Genomic DNA, 20,314 nt, shown 5'->3' on the forward strand with positions numbered 1-20,314 from the left:
TTCATTCTCTGTCTAACAAGTTTGATAAGTCGCCGGGACCAGATGAGCTGTACCCCAGGCCACTGTGGGAGTGAGGGAGGAGATTGCTGAGCCTCTGGCGATGATCTTTGAATCATCAATGGGGACGGGAGAGGTTCTGGAGGATTGGAAGGTTGTGAATGTTGTTCCTTTATTCAAGAAAGGGAGTAGAGATAGCCCAGGAAATTATAGACCAGTGAGTCTTACTTCAGTGGTTGGTAAGTTGTTGGAGAAGATCCTGAGAGGCAGAATTTATGAACATTTGGAGAGATATAATATGATTAGGAAGTCAGCATGGCTTTGTCAAGGGCAGTTCATGCCTTACGTGCCTGATTGAATTTTTTGAGGATGTGACCGAACACACTGATGAAGGTAGAGCAGTAGATGTAGTGTATATGGGGTTTCAGCAAGGCATTTGATAAGGTACCCCATGCAAGGCTTATTGAGAAAGTAAGGAGGCATGGTATCCAAGGGGACATTGCTTTGTGGATCTAGAACTGGCTTGCCACAGAAGGCAAAGAGTGGTTGTAGACGGGTCATATTCTGCATGGAGGTCGGTGACCAGTGGTGTGCCTCAGGGATCTGTTCTGGGACCCTTACTGTTCGTGATTTTAATAAATGACCTGGATGAGGAGGTGGAGGGATGGGTTAGTAAATTTGCTGATGACATAAAGGTTGGGGGTTTTGTGAATAGTGTGGAGGACTGTCAGAGGTTACAGCGGGAGATTGATAGGATGCAAAACTGGGCTGTGAAGTGGCAGATGGAGTTCAACCCAGATAAGTGTGAGGTGGTTCAATTTGGAAGGTCAAATATGATGGCAGAATATAGTATTAATGGTAAGACTCTTGGCAGTGTGGAGGGTCAGAGGGATCTTGGGGTCCGAGTCCATAGGACACTCAAAGCAGCTGTGCAGGTTGACTCTGTGGTTAAGAAGGCATACGGTGTACTGGCCTTCATCAATCATGGTATTGAATTTTGGAGCCGAGAGGTATTGTTGCAGCTATATAGGACCCTGGTCAGACCCCACTTGGAGTACTGTGCTCAGTTCTGGTCGCCTCACTACAGGAAGGATGTGGAAGCCGTAGAAAGGGTGCAGAGGAGATTTACAAGGATGTTGCCTGGATTGGGCAGCATGCCTTATGAGAATAGGTTGAGTGAATTCAGCCTTTTCTCCTTGGAGCGACAGAGGATGAGAGGTGACCTGATAGAGGTGTATAATATGATGAGAGGCATTGATCGTGTGGATAGTCAGAGGCTTTTTCCCAGGGCAGAAATGGCTAACACAAGAGAGCACAGATTTAAGGTGCTGGGGAGTAGGTACAGAGGAGACGTCAGGGGTAAGTTTTCTATGCACAGAGTGGTGAGTGCGTGGAATGGGCTGCCAGTGATGATGGAGGAGGTGGAAACGATAGCGTCTTTTAAGAGACTTTTAGATAGGTACATGGAGCTTAGAAAAATAGAGGGCTATGGGTAAGCCTAGTAATTTTTATGGTAGGGACATGTTTGGCACAGCTTTGTGGGCCGAAGGGCCTGTATTGTGCTGTAGGTTTTCTATGTTTCCAACCCCGCTAGTGTGTGATGGGACGTGTGGAGGGAGATTCACTCTGCGTCTGACCCCGGGAGTGTGTGATGGGACGGTGTGGAGGGAGATTCACTCTGTGTCTGACCCCGGGAGTGTGTGATGGGATGGTATGGAGGGAGATTCACTCTGTGTCTGACCCCGGGAGTGTGTGATGGGACGGTGTGGAGGGAGATTCACTCTGTGTCTGACCCCGGGAGTGTGTGATGGGACGGTGTGGAGGGAGATTCACTCTGTGTCTGACCCCGGGAGTGTGTGATGGGACGGTGTGGAGGGAGGAGTGTCTGACCCCGGGAGTGTGTGATGGGACGGTGTGGAGGGAGATTCACTCTGTGTCTGACCCCGGGAGTGTGTGATGGGACAGTGTGGAGGGAGCTTCACTCTGTGTCTGACCCCGGGAGTGTGTGATGGGACGGTGTGGAGGGAGATTCACTCTGTGTCTGACCCCGGGAGTGTGTGATGGGACGGTGTGGAGGGAGCTTCACTCTGTGTCTGACCCCAGGAGTGTGTGATGGGACGGTGTGGAGGGAGATTCACTCTGTGTCTGACCCCGGGAGTGTGTGATGGGACGGTGTGGAGGGAGATTCACTCTGTGTCTGACCCCGGGAGTGTGTGATGGGACGGTGTGGAGGGAGATTCACTCTGTGTCTGACCCCGGGAGTGTGTGATGGGATGGTGTGGAGGGAGATTCACTCTGTGTCTGACCCCGGGAGTGTGTGATGGGACGGTGTGCAGGGAGATTCACTCTGTGTCTGACCCCGGGAGTGTGTGATGGGACGGTGTGGAGGGAGCTTCACTCTGTGTCTGACCCCGGGAGTGTATGATGGGACGGTGTGGAGGGAGCTTCACTCTGTGTCTGACCCCGGGAGTGTGTGATGGGACGTGTGGAGGGAGATTCACTCTGCGTCTGACCCCGGGAGTGTGTGATGGGACGGTGTGGAGGGAGATTCACTCTGTGTCTGACCCCGGGAGTGTGTGATGGGATGGTATGGAGGGAGATTCACTCTGTGTCTGACCCCGGGAGTGTGTGATGGGATGGTATGGAGGGAGATTCACTCTGTGTCTGACCCCGGGAGTGTGTGATGGGACGGTGTGGAGGGAGATTCACTCTGTGTCTGACCCCGGGAGTGTGTGATGGGACGGTGTGGAGGGAGATTCACTCTGTGTCTGACCCCGGGAGTGTGTGATGGGACGGTGTGGAGGGAGCTTCACTCTGTGTCTGACCCCGGGAGTGTGTGATGGGACGGTGTGGAGGGAGATTCACTCTGTGTCTGACCCCGGGAGTGTGTGATGGGACGGTGTGGAGGGAGATTCACTCTGTGTCTGACCCCGGGAGTGTGTGATGGGACGGTGTGGAGGGAGATTCACTCTGTGTCTGACCCCGGGAGTGTGTGATGGGATGGTGTGGAGGGAGATTCACTCTGTGTCTGACCCCGGGAGTGTGTGATGGGACGGTGTGCAGGGAGATTCACTCTGTGTCTGACCCCGGGAGTGTGTGATGGGACGGTGTGGAGGGAGCTTCACTCTGTGTCTGACCCCGGGAGTGTATGATGGGACGGTGTGGAGGGAGCTTCACTCTGTGTCTGACCCCGGGAGTGTGTGATGGGACGGTGTGGAGGGAGATTCACTCTGTGTCTGACCCCGGGAGTGTGTGATGGGACGGTGTGGAGGGAGATTCACTCTGTGTCTGACCCCGGGAGTGTGTGATGGGACGGTGTGCAGGGAGATTCACTCTGTGTCTGACCCCGGGAGTGTGTGATGGGACGGTGTGCAGGGAGTTTCATTCTGTGTCTGACCCCGGGAGTGTGTGATGGGACGGTGTGGAGGGAGATTCACTCTGTGTCTGTCCCCAGGAGTGTGTGATGGGACGGTGTGGAGGAAGCTTCACTCTGTGTCTGACCCCAGGAGTGTGTGATGGGACGGTGTGGAGGGAGCTTCACTGTGTCTGACCCCGGGAGTGTGTGATGGGATGGTGCGGAGGGAGATTCACTCTGTGTCTGACCCCGGGGGTGTGTGATGGGACGGTGTGGAGGGAGATTCACTCTGTGTCTGACCCCGGGAGTGTGTGATGGGACGGTGTGGAGGGAGTTTCACTCTGTGTCTGATCCAGGGAGTGTGTGATGGGACGGTGTGGAGGGAGCTTCACTCTGTGTCTGATCCAGGGAGTGTGTGATGGGACGGTGTGGAGGGAGATTCACTCTGTGTCTGATCCCGGGAGTGTGTAACATGTGGATTTGTTGACCTGCACTGTTCTTCACCTTTTCCCCACATCAGTAAGTCAGACACTGCAAGGTAATGATTCGCTGTTTCGTGACTGAGCCAAAGCCGGATCCGACTATGCCAATGAATGGATCAATATCTCTGTCTGTCCATTTACAGAGAGTCACTGTCGCCACTGAGCTGGGAGGCAGGAGGAGGCAGTCAAGATCAGCAGCACTATCCGGAGTTGTTCCGTCATTCCTCAGTTTTGGGAGAACCTATCCACTGGGAATGCCGTTTTCGGATTTGGAGTGATTCAAAACCTAGATAGAAGCAGATGGGATCTAAACCAGTAAATCTATGCCAGAGATACACAATCCTAAATATAACCCCTTCCCCAGTCCCTGGATTCGGTCCCAGCTTGTTACCCGCTCCCAGGAATCTGTTAGTCAATATACTGTATAAATGCCCTGAATGCCTGGATTTGCTCCCAGTCTGTCACCCACAAACAGGGAGCTATTCTTCAACATTTAAACACCTTGAACCCCTGGATTAGATCTCAGCCTGTAACCCACTCCTGAGGATCTGTTATTTATATATATATATATAAAAACCATGATACTCCTGATTAGATCCCAGCCTGTAATCCACTCCTGGGGACCTACAATTATCTATATAAACGCAATGCACCGAAGGATTAAAATCCAGCTTTTAACCCACTCCCAGGGATCTGTTCTTGTGTATATAGAACTACTGAATAACTGGATTAGATCCCAGCCTGTAATGAAGTTCTGCGGATCTGTTCATCTATTTCTATACCCGTTAAACTCTAGATTTGATCTCAGCCTGTAACCCCTTGCCGGGGAGCTATTATTCTGTATAAAATGCACCAAAATTCTGGATTAGATCCCAGCCTGTAACCCATTGCCAGGGATCTATTATTCTGTCTAAACCCCCTGAATCCCTGGATTAGATCCCAGCCTGTAACCCACTCACAGGGATCTATTATTCTGTATAAACCCCCTGAACCCCTGGGTTAGATCCCAGCCTGTAACCCACTCACAGGGATCTGCTATTCTATATATACGTAATCCCTGGAACTCCCTGGATTTGAATATTATAGCTAGGATCCTAACATCCAAGCATACATTTTTATCGAAAGGACAGACAGGTAGCAGAGGGGGTGGGGTGGCTCTGTTGGTAAAAAATGAAATCAAATCTTTAGAAAGAGGTGACGTAGGGTCGGAAGATGCAGAGTCATTGTGGGTAGAGTTAAGAAGCTGCAAGAGCAAAAACACTCTGACAGGCCTCTGAACAGTAGTTAAAATGTGATTTATTAATTCCAATAGGGGACAGAAAAAGAAGTTCAAATGAGCAATGTTACGGTAAAATTCAACATGCAGGTGGATTGGGAAAATCAGATTCGTTCTGGGTCCGAAGGGAGGGAATTTGTAGAATGGCTACAACATGGCTGATCATGGTTGAACCCGCTCGGGCTCGGCTATTCTGCATTGGCTGTTGTGCAGTGAGCTGTAACTGAGCATGGAACGTAGAGCCTACAGCACATTACAGGCCTTTCGGCCCACAATGTTGCGCCAGCCATGTAACCTACTCTAGAAACCGCCTAGAATTTCTCTAACACATAGCCCTCTATTTTTCTAAGCTCCAAGTCCCTTTCCAAGAGTCTCTTAAAAGACCCTATTGTATCCACTTCCAACACCGCCGACGGCAGTGTATTCCACACACCCACCACTCTCTGTGTAAAAACTTACCTCTTGGTACCTAGATCCAAGCACCTTAAAACTAGGCCTCCTCATGTTAGCCATTTCAGCCCTTGGATCAACGCCTCTCAACACCTTACACACCTTTCATCCTCCATTACTCCATGGAGAAAAGGCCAAGTTCACTCACCCTATTCTCATAAGGCACGCCCTCCAATCGAGGCAACATCTCCTCTGCACCCTTTCTATAGTTTCCACATCTTTTCCGGTGACCAGAACCATAACTGATTAGAAAGCTTAAGGTAAAGGAACCCTTAGGGGCCACCGGTCATGATATGATCAAATTCACTCTGAAATTTGAGGAGATGCTAAAGTCAGATTTTTGCATAGTAGGGGAATTAAGGGTTATGGGGAAAAGGCAGGTAGGTGGAGGTGAGTCTTTGGTCAGATCAGCCATGATCTTATTGAATGGCGGAACAGGCTCGACGGGCCTTATGTTTTTATGTATCAGTATTACAATGGAATAAGGGGAATTTCAGAGGCATGAGAGAGGAGCTGGCCAAAACTTATTGGAAGGGAACACTAGCAGGGACAACAACAGAGCAGCAATGGCTGGAGTTTCTGGGAGCAATTCAGAAGGTGCAGGAAAGATACGTTCCACAACAGAAGAAGTATTCCAAAGGCAAAGACGTAGCTGGCTGACAAGGGAAGTCAAAGCTGAAGAGAGGGCAGATAATTGAGCGAAAATTCCTGGGAAGTCAGTGGATTGAGAAGCTTTTAAAAATCAACTAAAAAGTCATTAAACAAGAAAAGATAATATGCAAATATAGTATTGTGTACAGTTCTGGTCACTAAATTATAGGAAAGATGTCAACAAAATAGAGAGAGTACAGAGAAGATTTACTAGAATGTTACCTGGGTTTCATCACCTAAGTTACAGAGAAAGGTTGAACAAGTTGGGTCTTTATTCTTTGGAACGTAGAAGGTTGAGGGGGGACTTGATAGAGGTGTTTAAAATTATGAGAGGGATTGATAGAATTGACGTGGATAGGCTTTTTCCATTGAGAGTGGGGGAGATTCAAACAAGAGGACATGAGTTGAGAGTTAAAGGACAAAAGTTTAGGGGTAACATGGGGGGGAACTTCTTTACTCAGAGAGTGGTAGCTGTGTGGAACGAGCTTCCAGCAGAAGTGGTTGAGGCAGGTTCGATGTTGTCATTTGAAGTTAAATTGGATAGCTATATGGACAGGAAAGGAATGGAGGGTTATGGGCTGAGTGCAGGTCGGTGGGACTAGGTGATAGTAAGTGTTCGGCACGGACTAGAAGGGCCGAGATGGCCTGTTTCTGTGCTGTAATTGTTATATGGTTATAAAAGTAAGCTAGCCAATAATATTAAAGAGGATACCAAGTTTCTTCAGATACATGAAGTGATACATGAGGCAAGAGTGGGTATTGGTCCGCTGGAAAGCCATGCTGGAGAAGTAGTAATCCAAGCACAAACAAGAGAAAATCTGCAGATGCTGGAAACCCAAGCAACAAGCACAAAATGCTGGAGGAACTCAGCAGGCCAGGCAGTCCTGACGAAGGGTCTCGGCCCGAATCGTCAACTGTACTTTGTTCCATAGATGCTGCCTGGCCAGTGGAGTTGCTCCAGCACTTTGTGCGTGTTGCTTGGAGGGGTAGTAATAGGGGACAAGGAAACGGCGGATGAACTGAACAAATATTTTGCATCCGTCCTCATTGGGGAAGACTCTAAAGGTATGCCGGAAGTTCAAGGGTGCCGGGGGCAGAAGTGAGTGGAGTTGGGAGAAGATGGTTGAGAAACTGGAAGGTCCGAGGGTGGATAAGTCACCTGGAGCAGGTGGTGTACTCCCCTGGGTCTGAAAGAAGTGGCTGAAGTAGAGACATTTGTAATAATCTTCCAAGAACCAATTGTTTCTGGCATGGTCACAGAGGACTGGAAAATTGAAAATACCAGTCCACACTTTAAGAAAGGAGAGAGGCAGAAGAAAGGAAATTATAGGCTGGTTAATCTGACCTCAGTGGTTTGAAAGGCGTTGGCGTCGATTATTAAGGATGAGGTCTCAGGGTACTTGGAGGCACATGATAAAATTGGCCGTAGTCAGCATGGTTTCAAGGGAAAATGTTTCCTGCCAAATCCGTTGGAATTCTTTGAATAACAAACAGGACAGACAAAGGAGAATCGGTTGATGTTGTGTACTTGGATTTTCAGAAGGCCTTTGACAAGGTGCCACACATGAGGCTGCTCAACAAGTTAAGAACCCACAGTATTACAGGAAAGATACTAGCATGGATAAAGCACTGGCTGATTGGCGGGAGGCAAAGAGTGGGAATAAAGGGAGCTTTTTCTGACTGGCTGCCCGTGACTAGTGGCGTTCCACAGGGGTCTGTGATGGGACTGTTTCTTTTTACATTGTACGTCAATGATTTGGATGATGGAATTGATAGCTTTGTGGCTAAGTTTGCGGATGATGGGAAGATAGGTGGAGGGGCAGGTGGTGCTGAGGAAGCAGAGAGGCTACAGATCAGGAGAATGGGTAAAGAAGTGGTAGATGGAAACCAGTGTCAGGAAATAAAAGTGTTGACTATTTTCTAAATGGAGAGAAAATTCAATAATGTGACATGCAAAGGGACTTGGGAGTCCTCGTGCAGGACTCTCTAAAAGTTCATTTGCAGGTTGAGTCTGGTGAGGAAGCCAAATGCAATGTCCATTTCAAGAGGACTAGAATATAAAATCAAGAATGTAACGTTGAGGCTTTATAAAGCCCTCTCAGAGTATTGTGAGCAGTTTAGGGTCCCTTATCTAAGAAAGGATGTGTTGACATTGAAGAGAGTTCAAAGGAGATTTACAAAAAATGAATCCAGGATTGAAAGGCTCGTCATACGAGGAGCTTTGGGCCTTAACCCAGAAGAAGAATTATGGGGGATCTCATTGAAACCTATCTAATGTTGAAAGGCCTCTATAGAGTGGATGTGGAGAGGACATTTCTAATGATAGGGGAGTCTAAGATCACAGTCACAGAAAAGAGGGACGTCCATTTAGAATGGAGATGAGGAAATTCTTTACCCAGAGGGTGATGAATCTGCGGCTATGGAGGTGGAAGTCATTCATCCCTCCCCACTGATCTCCCTCCTGGTACAAGCAGAACAAGTGCCACACCTGCCCCTACACCTCCTCCCTCACTACCATTCGGGGCCCCAAACAGCCCTTCCAGATGAGGCGACTCTTCACCTGCGAGTCTGTTGGGGTCATCTACTGTATCCAGTGCTCCCAGTGCGGCCTCTTATATATTGGTGAGACCCCAAGTAGATTGGGAGACCGCTTCGCCCAGCACCTACGCTCCGTCTGTCAGAAAAAAAATGGGATGTCCCTGTCGCCACCCATTTTAATTCCACTTCCCATTCCTATTCTGACGTGTCAGTCCACGGCCTCCTCTACTGTCGTGATGAGGCCACACTCAGGTTGGAGGAGCAACACCTTATATTCCATCTGGGTAGCCTCCAACCTGATGGCATGAACATTGACTTCTCTAACTTCTGGTAATGCCCCCCCCTTCACCATTCTTCATCCCCCTTTCCCTCTCTCACCTTGTCTCTTTACCTGATCAACTCCCTCTTTCCTTTTTTCCATGACTCCAATCCTCTCCTATCAGAATCCCCCTTCTCCAGCTTTGTACCTTTTACACCAATCAACCTCCCCGTGCTTTACTTCACCCCGCCCTCCCTTTCACCTATCACCTTCTGTTTCTTCCTCCCCTCCCCTCACCCTCTTTCCAGTCCTGATGAAGGGTTTCGGCCCGAGACGTCGGCTGTACAGTACTCGTTCCCTCAGATGCTGCCTGGCCTGGCCTCTGAGTTCCTCCAGCCTTTTGTGTGTGTTGCTTGGATTTCCAGCCCTCAAAACTCATCAATAAACTCCAGAAAACAAGGGGATCTCAATACCCCCTTGTGCAATTGGATCCTGGATTTCCTCATTCATAGACCCCAGTCAGCTCGGATTGGCAAAAGCATCTCCTCCACAATCTCCATCAGCACAGGAGCACCACGGGAATGTGTACTTAGCCCCTGGTCAACTCGCTTTACACCTGTGACTGTGTGGTTAGGTACAGCCCCAACACCAGATACAAGTTTGCTGACGACACCACTGTTGTGGGCCGTATCAAAGGGGGTGATGAATTGGCATACAGGAGGGAGATTGAAAACTTGTCTGAGTGGTGTCATAACAACAAACTCTTACTCAATGTCAGCAAGACCAAGGAACTGATTGTAGACTCCAGAGGTCCATGAGCCAGTAATCAACAGAGGATCAGAGGTAGAGAGGGTGGGTAATATTAAATTCCTGTGCATCACTATCTCACAAGACCTGTCCTGGACCCATCATACAAGTAGAATTGAGAAGGGAACACAACACTGACTCTTCTTCCTCAGGAGTCTGCGGAGATTCAGTACGTCATCAAAAACCTTGGCAAACTTCTATAGATGTGTGGTGGAAAGTGTGCTGACTGGCTGCATAGAACACTACAGCACAGAAAACAGGCCACTTGGCCCTTCTAGTCTGTGCCAAAACTTTATTCCACTAGTCCCATTGACCTGCACCCAGTCCATAACCCTCCAGACCTCTCCCATCCATGTATCTATCCAATTTATTCTTAAAACTTAAGAGTGAGCACGCATTTATCATGTCAGATAGCAGCTCGTTCCACACTCCCACCACTCTCTTGAGTGAAGAAGTTCCCCCTAATGTTCCCCCTAAACCTTTCCCCTTTCACCCTAAAGCCATGTCCTCTCGTATTTATCTCTCCTAATCTAAGTGGAAAGAGCCAACTCGTATTTACACTGTCTATACCCTTCATAATTTTGTAAACCTCGATCAAATCCCCCCTCATTCTTCTACACTCCAAGGAAAAAAGTCCTAACCTTTTCAATCTTTCCCCGTAACTCAACTCCTGAAGACCCAGCAACATTCTGGTAAATCTTCTCTGCACTCTTTCAATCTTACTGATATCCTTCCTATAGATAGGTGCCCAGAACTGCACACAATACTCCAAATTTGGCCTCACCAATGTCTTATACAACCTCACTATAACATCCCAACTCCATTTTCTGGCCCATTTTTCCAGTTGGTCCAGATCTCTCTGCAAGCTTTGAAAGCCTTCCTTGCTGTCCACAACGCGTCCAATCTTAGTGTCATCAGCAAACTTGCTGATCCAATTTACTACATTATCATCCAGATCATTGATATAGACAACAAACAACACAGTTAATTTCGAATCCAGTTTACAACCTCTCCATGGATACCTAGTATCTGAACCTTCTGAACTAACCTCCCATGTGGGACCTTGTCAAAGGCCTGACTAAAGTCCATGTAGGCAACATCCACAGCCTTTCCTTCATCTGCTTTCTTGGTAACCTCCTCGCAAAACTCTACAAGATTTGTTAAACACGATCTACCACGCACAAAGCCATGTTGACTATCCTTAATCAGCCCTTGGCTGTCCAAATACTTGTATATCCGATCTCTCAGAACACCTTCCAATAATTTACCAACTACTGATGTCAGGCTCACCGGCCTGTAATTACCTGGTTTACTTTTGGAGCCTTTTTTAAGCAACAGAACAACATAAGCTACCCTCCAATCCTCCGGCACCACACCCATGGCTAAGGACTTTTAAATATTTCTGCCAAGGCCCCTGAAATTTCTGCACTAGTCTCTCTCAAGGTCTGAGGAAATATCATGTCAGGCCCGGGAGATTTATCTACCTTTATTCGCTGTAAGGCAGCAAGCACCTCCTCCTCTTTAATCTCTGTTCCATGACACTACTGCATGTTTCCCTTCCTTCCATATACGCTATGCTGGCAGGCAACATAAAAACGGACTGTAAAAGCTTTTATAGATATGTAAAAAGGAAAAGACTGGTAAAGACAAATGTAGGTCCCCTGCGGACAGAAACAGGTGAATTGATTATGGGGAGCAAGGACATGGCAGACCAATTGAATAACTACTTTGGTTCTGTCTTCACTAAGGAGGACATAAATAATCTTCCAGAAATAGTAGGGGACAGAGGGTCCAGTGAGATGGAGGAACTGAGTGAAATACTTGTTAGTAGGGAAGTGGTGTTAGGTAAATTGAAGGGATTGAAGGCAGATAAATCCCCAGGGCCAGGTGGTCTGCATCCCAGGGTGCTTAAGGAAGTAGCCCAAGAAATAGTGGATGCATTAGTGATAATTTTTCAAAACTCGTTAGATTCTGGACAAGTTCCTGAGGATTGGAGGGTGGCTAATGTAACTCCACTTTTTAAAAAAGGAGGGAGAGAGAAACCAGGGAATTATAGACCGGTTAGCCTAACGTCGGTGGTGGGGAAACTGCTGGAGTCAGTTATCAAGGATGAGATAACAGCACATTTGGAAAGCGGTGAAATCATCGGACAAAGTCAGCATGGATTTGTGAAAGGAAAATCATGTCTGACGAATCTCATAGAATTTTTTGAGGATGTAACTAGTAGAGTGGATAGGGGAGACCCAGTGGATGTGGTATATTTGGATTTTCAGAAGGCTTTTGACAAGGTCCCACACAGGAGATTAGTGTGCAAACTTAAAGCACATGGTATTGGGGGTAAGGTATTGGTGTGGGTGGAGAATTGGTTAGCAGACAGGAAGCAAAGAGTGGGAATAAACGGGACCTTTTCAGAATGGCAGGCAGTGACTAGTGGCGTACTGCAAGGCTCAGAGCTGGGACCCCAGTTGTTTACAATATATATTAATGACTTGGATGAGGGAATTAAATGCAGCATCTCCAAGTTTGCGGATGACACGAAGCTGGGGGGCAGTGTTAGCTGTGAGGAGGATGCTAAGAGGATGCAGGGTGACTTGGATAGGTTGGGTGAGTGGGCAAATTCATGGCAGATGCAATTTAATGTGGATAAATGTGAAGTTATCCACTTTGGTGGCAAAAATAGGAAAACAGATTATTATCTGAATGGTGGCCGATTAGGAAAAGGGGAGGTGCAACGAGACCTGGGTGTCATTATACACCAGTCATTGAAAGTGGGCATGCAGGTACAGCAGGCAGTGAAAAAGGCAAATGGTATGCTGGCATTTATAGCGAGAGGATTCGAGTACAGGAGCAGGGAGGTACTACTGCAGTTGTACAAGGCCCTGGTGAGACCACACCTGGAGTATTGTGTGCAGTTTTGGTCCCCTAATCTGAGGAAAGACATCCTTGCCATAGAGGGAGTACAGAGAAGGTTCACCAGATTGATTCCTGGGATGGCAGGACTTTCATATGAAGAAAGACTGGATGAACTGGGCTTGTACTCGTTGGAATTTAGAAGATTGAGGGGGGATCTGATTGAAACGTATAAGATCCTAAAGGGATTGGACAGGCTAGATGCAGGAAGATTGTTCCCGATGTTGGGGAAGTCCAGAACGAGGGGTCACAGGTTGAGGATATAGGGGAAGCCTTTTAGGACCGAGATTAGGAAAAACTTCTTCACACAGAGAGTGGTGAATCTGTGGAATTCTCTGCCACAGGAAACAGTTGAGGCCAGTTCATTGGCTTTATTTAAGAGGGAGTTAGATATGGCCCTTGTGGCTACGGGGATCAGGGGGTATGGAGGGAAGGCTGGTGCAGGGTTCTGAGTTGGATGATCAGCCATGATCATAATAAATGGCAGTGCAGGCTCGAAGAGCCGAATGGCCTACTCCTGCACCTATTTCCTATGTTTCTATGCTACAGCCTGGTATGGGAACACCAAAGCCTTTGAGTGGAAAATTCTTCAAAAGGTAGTGGATTTGGCCCAGTACAACACGGGTAAAGCCCTCCCAACCATTGAGCACATCTACAGGGAACATTGCCGTAGGAAAGCAGCATCCATCGTCAGAGATCCCCACCGCCCAGGCCAGGCTCTCTTCTCACTGCTGCCATCAGGTAGACGGTACAGGAGCCTCAGGACTCGCACCACCAGTTACCACCCCTCAACCATCAGACTCCTGAACAAACGGGGACAACTACACTCATTAAAGGATTCTGTTACCTTGTTATTTCATGCTCGCTATTTATTGCTATTTATTTATATCTGCATTTGCACAGTTTGTTTACAGTTTACAGTTACTCTTCTATAGATTGGCTAAGTATGCCCGCAGAAAAAGACTCTGACTGTACGTGGTGACACGTATGTATGTTGATAATAAATTTTACTTTGAATTTGAGCTGCAGATTTTCTCATGCTTGTCATTGAGTATATTTAATGTGGAGGTTGATAGATTCTTGCTTTGTCAGGACATGAAAAAGCAGGAGATTGGGGCTGAGGGGGAGAAATGGACCAGCCTTGAGCAGACTTGATGGGCCAAATGGCCTAATTCTGTTCTTGTATCTTACAGTCTTATTGATTAAATCACAGCCTCAGGGATCGATATTTAACCGTCCTGAATTAGATCCCAGCCTGTAACCCACCCCCAGGGATCGATTATTCTGTGAATGAACCCCCTGTATTAGATCCCAACCTGTAACCCACCCCCAGGGATCGATTATTCTGTGAATGAACCCCCTGTATTAGATCCCAACCTGTAACCCACCCCCAGGGATCGATTATTCTGTGAATGAACCCCCTGTATTAGATCCCAACCTGTAACCCACCCCCACCATCCTCCCTCCAGCTCCAGCCTTACCTCAGTGACGTTCGGCCCATCAGTTGTCTTGCATTTCCTCCTGCTGTCACTGTTCTCTCCTTCTGCATTGTCTCCCTGTTCTCTTCCCTCTCCTGCTTCCTCGCCTCGTCCGGAATCTCCTCCTTGTGCGCCGCCCCTTCCGTCTCCTCCTGCTCTCCCTCTTCCCTGCCCCCGGCGGAGCTTGGCGCCCCCGCCGGCCCCCTCAGCCTGCGGCCGCTCTGCCCTGCGGTGTTGGCGGGTGAGCAGGGTGTAGAGGAAGGGATCGAGGCAGCTGTTGGCGTAGGTCAGACCCGAGAGTAGGTCATTGACCAGGCCCTGGGCGGGGAAGGGGAGGGCAGCATGCTCCAGGTAGAGGGGTGCCAGCTGCCACAGCCAGAACGGCAGGAAGCAGAGCCAGTGACTGACCACGACGGCCAGAGTCAGCAGCAGTGGCCGCCTGCCCGTCCCCTTCGCCGGCCAGGCCTGTCGCCGCCACCTCCTCCTTGCCCTGCAGTAGGGCCCGTGCCAGGCCTGCATACAGGCCTGCAATCAGAAGCCCAGGCAACAGGGTGCTGGTGACGAACAGCAGCGTGAGGTAACCCCGGCTCTCCTGCTCACTCCAGCCCGGAGCACAGAGCCTTCGGCCTCCGCCTTCACCGTCTCCCTCCTCGACCCGCACTGCTGTTGCCATGGGCAGGGACAGGGCCAAGGCTGCCGTCCAGGCCGCCAGCAGGGCAGCGGCAGTGGTGGAGGAGCCCACGTAGGGCCCCGAGGAGGAGCCGGAGGAGGAGGGGAGGGGTCCCCTCAGGGGCCTCGAGATGGCCCGATATCGCTGGGCGCTCATCAGCACCAGGGTGAAGGCACTGGCATGCATGGTGCAGATGTCAAGGCCCAGCAGCAGGCGGCAGCCGGTCTCTCCAAAGGCCCAGTCCCGCGACCAGGCGCCGTAGCCAGCGAACGGTGCCGTACAGAGGTAGAGGAGATCGGAGGCGGCCAGGCTGCGGAGGTGGAGACGCAGTCGACTGCCCTGGCCGCCTCGCCGGCAGCCAAGGCCCAGGGCGTACAGGTTGCCTGCCAGTCCCACCCCACAGGCCAGCCAAAGCAGAGCCCCTGTCAGCCAGGAGGGCGACCAACCCCTCGTGCGTCCCTCCTCCTCCCACCCCCAGTCCCAGTCCTCTGGTCCCGGGGAGATCTGACTGCTGTTGGAGAGGGGTCCTGAGGTCAGGTTCCCTGGCTGGACCCACGGGGAGCCGTCAGTGTCCGGGGGGACCCAGGTGCTCCAGAGACCCTCCACGTCAGGCAGCGACGACAGACCCCTGCACCAGAAACAGCTCAGGTTGGGCCCCAGCGTGAAGCCCATCCCTGGCCCTGACGTCCCCCTCTCCACACACTGAGGGGGTGGAGCGAAGCTTCCTCTGCAGAAAATCTCCCTCTGTCCGTCGTTGGACAAAGAACCTCCCTCCTTCAGTCACCCTGCAGAGAATCTCCCTCATTAACTGTACAAAGGATCTCGCCCTCGGACAGTCACAACTTTCCAAGAGTCACGACTCACTCCCTCGCTGTTCAGAGGGTCAGAACTCTCTCCCTCGCTGTTCAGAGGGTCAGAACTCTCTCCCTCGCTCTTCAGAGGGTCAGAACTCAATCCCTCGCTCTTCAGAGGGTTACGACTCTCTCCCTCGCAGTTCAGAGGATTACGACTCTCTCCCTCACTGTTCAGAGGGTTACGACTCTCTCTCTCTCTCGCTGTTCAGAGGGTTACGACTCTCTCTCTCTCGCTGTTCAGAGGGTTACGACTCTCTCCCTCACTGTTCAGAGGATTACGACCCTCTCCCTTGCTGTTCAGAGGATTACGACCCTCTCCCTTGCTGTTCAGAGGGTTACGACTCTCTCTTGCTGTTCAGAGGGTTACGACCTCTCCCTCACTGTTCAGAGGGTTACGACTCTCTCCCTCTCGCTGTTCAGAGGGTTACGACTCTCTCTCTCTCGCTGTTCAGAGGGTTACGACTCTCTCCCTCACTGTTCAGGAGGGGTTACGACCCTCTCCCTCACTGTTCAGAGGGTTACGACTCTCTCTCTCGCTGTTCAGAGGGTCATAATTCTCTCCCTCGCTGTTCAGAGGGTCACGACTCTCTCCCTCGCTATACGGGCGAAGATACTCTCGGGTGAGTGTCTCTCTTTCACTCCCTCCCTCTCTCTCTCTCTCTCTTTCTCTCTCTCTCTGACCAGACATTCCTGGCGACCTGCAGAGACGAGGCAAACGGCCAAGGCCCGTCTGGGACAAGCAAAGGAAACTGAGGACGGGTAAACACCTGGGGACAGGCTGCGAGGGAGGAGGGTGAAAGAGAGAGGGAGGCGGGCAGGGAGAGGTAGAGAGGGAGGCGGGGGTTGAGGGAGCACGGGCAGGGGTGGGGAGGGGAGGGGTGGGGAGGGGGAGGGGAGGAGAGGGGGAGAGGGGGAGGAAAAGGGGAGAGGAAGGGGAGGGGAAGGGAGAGTGGGGTGGAGGGATTCTCTACTGGGGTCAGACACAGAGTGAATCTCCCTCCACACCGTCCCATCACACACTCACGGGGTCAGACACAGAGTGAATCTCCCTCCACACCGTCCCATCACACACTCCCGGGGTCAGACACAGAGTGAAGCTCCCTCCACACCATCCCATCACACACTCCCGGGATCAGACACAGAGTGAATCTCCCTCCACACCGTCCCATCACACACTCCCGGGATCAGACACAGAGTGAATCTCCCTCCACACCATCCCATCACACACTCCCAGGGTCAGACACAGATTGAAGCTCCCTCCACACCGTCCCATCACACACTCCCAGGGTCAGACACAGAGTGAATCTCCCTCCACACCGTCCCATCACACACTCCCGGGTCAGACACAGAGTGAAGCTCCCTCCACACCGTCCCATCACACACTCCCGGGGTCGGACACAGGGTGTAGCTCCCTCCACACCGTCCCATCACACACTCCCGGGGTCGGACACAGAGTGAAGCTCCCTCCACACCGTCCCATCACACACTCCCGGGGGTCGACACAGAGTGAAGCTCCCTCCACACCGTCCCATCACACACTCGCGGGGTCGGACACAGAGTGAATCTCCCTCCACACCGTCCCATCACACACTCCCGGGATCGGACACAGAGTGAATCTCCCTCCACACCGTCCCATCACACACTCGCGGGGTCGGACACAGAGTGAAGCTCCCTCCACACCGTCCCATCACACACTCCCGGGGTTCGGACACAGGGTGAAGCTCCCTCCGCACCGTCCCATCACACACTCCCGGGGTCGGACACAGAGTGAAGCTCCCTCCGCACCGTCCCATCACACACTCCCGGGGGTCGGACACAGAGTGAAGCTCCCTCCGCACCGTCCCATCACACACTCGCGGGGTCGGACACAGAGTGAAACTCCTCCGCACCGTCCCATCACACACTCGCGGGGTCAGACACAGAGTGAAACTCCCTCCACACCGTCCCATCACACACTCCCGGGGTCAGACACAGAGTGAAGCTCCCTCCACACAGTCCCATCACACACTCCCGGGGATTGTTGGGGTAACAGAGACGGGGATAATTGAGGCTCTGTATTAACAGCAGTGCTGCAGATGTGAATTGGGCCAGTGACGGGGGGGGGTGGGGGCGGAATAGACTGGCTCCCTGTCTGTACCTTGACACCAGACTGTGTGGGTCGAGGTTATACACACTGACAAGGCGCTGTGTTCTTCGCTGCAGGGTGAGACATTTGAGCAACTCCGCAGGCCAAGGAAGGAGGGAGGGAGTGTTGCTGAGTCAGACTCTGGGAGAAAGGCTCAAATTTGCCCCGTCTCCAATTCCAAACACTCTGAGTTCCATGCCGAAGGGAGGGAGGGTCAGAGAGAGGAGGGGAGAGAGGCAGTGGGGAGAAAAGAAACAAAGAGAGAGGTGATTAGAGAGGAGAGATTGAGAAGAGAGCGAGGGAGGAGGAAAAGAGGGAGGGAGAGAGAGGGTGACGGAGGGTGAGAGAGGGGAGAGGGGGGAGGTGGAAAAGGGCAGAGGGGGAGCGGGGAAAGAAGGAGTCGAGAGGGGAGAGAGGGGAGTGAGAGGCAAAAGCAAGATGGAGAGAAGGTGAGCCCGGGAGTGTGTGATGGGACGGTGTGGAGGGTGATTCACTCTGTGTCTGACCCCAGTAGAGAATCCCTCCACCCCACTCTCCCTTCCCCTCCCCTTCCTCTCCCATTTTCCTCCCCCTCTCCCCTCTCCTCCCCTCCCCCTCTCCCCACCCCTGCCCGTGCTCCCTCAACCCCCGCCTCCCTCTCTACCTCTCCCTGTCCGCCTCCCTCTCTCTTTCACCCTCCTCCCTCGCAGCCTGTCCCCAGGTGGAATGGCAAGAGAGAGAAGCAGGAATGAGAGAGAGGAAGATGGGGGAATGGGGGGGAAAGGGGGAAGTGACAGGGGGAAGAGAGGGTAGAAGAGGGGGACTGAGGGGGGAGAGAGGGGAAGAGGAGAGGAGAGGGGAGAGGGGAGAGGGGTGAAGGGGAGTGGGAGGAGGGTGAAGGGGAGGGGGAGGGGGAGGGGAGGGGGAGGAGGGTGAAGGGGGAAGAGGGGGAGGGGAAGAGGGGGGGATGAGGGAAGGGGAAGAAGGGGAGGGGATGAGGGGATGAGGGTGGAGGGGGAGGAGGGGGATGGGGAGGAGAGGGAGGTGGGGAGGAGCAGGGGAGGAGGGGCAGAAGGGAGGAGGGAGGGGAGGAGGAAGGGGAAGGGGAGGGGGAGGAGGATGGCAGGCAGAGGAGAGGAGGAGAGGGGGGTGAGGAGTGGGAGAGGGGACGGGGAGGAGGAGGAGGAGGGGGAAGGGGAGGGAAGGAGAGGAGGAGGGAAGGAGGATGGGAGGAGGAGGAGGGCAAGCGGAGGAGAGGAGGAGAGCGGTGAGGAGGGGAGGAGGGGGAGAGGGGCAGATGGGGAAGAGGGGGAGGAGAAGAGAGGGAGGAGAAGGGAGGAGGGAAGGGGAGGAGGGGAAGGGGAGGAGGGGAAGGAGAGGAGGGGAGGGAAAGAGGAGAGGGGGAGTGGGCGGAGGGAGGGGATGGGGAGAAGTGGTGGAGGAGGGTGGGGAGGAGCAGTGGAGGGGAGGGGGAGGGGAGGGGAGGGGAGGGGAGGAGGTGGTGTGGAGGAGGATGAGGGGGAGGGGAGAGGTAGGAAGGGAGGAGGGGTGAGGATGGAGGGGAAGAAGGGAGTAGGGAGGGAGAGGGGGAAGGAGTGGTGGAGGTGGAGGGGAGGGGAGGGAAGGGTGAGGAGGAGAGGAGGAGGTGGTGGAGGATGAGGGAGATGAGGGGGAGGGCAGGAGGGGGATGAAGGGGGAGGCGGAGGAGAAGAGAGGAGGGATGTGGAGTAGAGGAGGAGGATGGGAGGATGGGAGGAGGGGAGGGGTGGGAAGGATGGGGAGAGAGGGGAGAGAGGGGGAGCAGGTGGAGAGGAGGCAGAGGAGGATGGGGAGAGGAGGGGAAGGAGAGGAGGGGAGGAGGGGATGAGTGGGAGGAGGAGGCGGGGAGGAAGTGAGGATGGGGAGGAGGGGAGTGAGGGGAGGGGTTCAGGGGAGGAGGAGGAGGGGGAGAAGGAGAAAAAGAGGGAGGGGAGGCGGACGAGGGGAAGGGCAGGAGGGGGAGGGGAGGAGTGGAGGAGTGGGGTTGGGGAGGAGGGAGAGCAGGGGAGGGGTGGGAAGAGGGGGAGGAGGGGGAGGGAACGGAGGGGGAGTGGGGGAGGAGGGAGGGGAGAGGGCAGAAGGGAGAGGGTGAAGGGGAGGGGAGGGGAGGAGGCAGAGTGGGATGAGGGAGGAGGGGGAGGAGGATAAGAGGAGTTGGTGAAAGGAGGAGGGGAAGGGGAGGGGAGGATTGGAAGAAGGAGGAGGATGAGGGTAGTTGGAGAAGGTGAGAAGGGAAGGGGAGGGCAAGGAGGATGGGAAGGGAATGGGACGGGAGGGAAGGGGAGGAGGAAGAAGGGAGTTGAGAGGGGAGGAGGGGTAGAGGGGGAGAGGGGGAGAGAGAAGAGGGGGAGAGAGGGGAATGGGGAGGGAGAGGGAGAGAGAGGGAGGGGGGAGAGAGGGGGAAGAGAGGGGAAGAAGGGGAGAGGGGGAGAGGGAGGAGAGAG

The 20,314-nt window shown here is 52.4% G+C and overlaps 1 pseudogene; it reads right to left on the reverse strand.

The window, feature by feature from the left end:
• Positions 1-14,206: 14,206 nt before the first annotated feature.
• LOC140192570 (urotensin-2 receptor-like) lies at positions 14,207-15,545 on the reverse strand (annotated as a pseudogene).
• Positions 15,546-20,314: the final 4,769 nt, after the last annotated feature.

This window comes from Mobula birostris, unplaced genomic scaffold (genome assembly GCF_030028105.1).
Source record: "Mobula birostris isolate sMobBir1 unplaced genomic scaffold, sMobBir1.hap1 scaffold_1686, whole genome shotgun sequence".
Lineage (NCBI taxonomy): Eukaryota > Metazoa > Chordata > Chondrichthyes > Myliobatiformes > Myliobatidae > Mobula > Mobula birostris.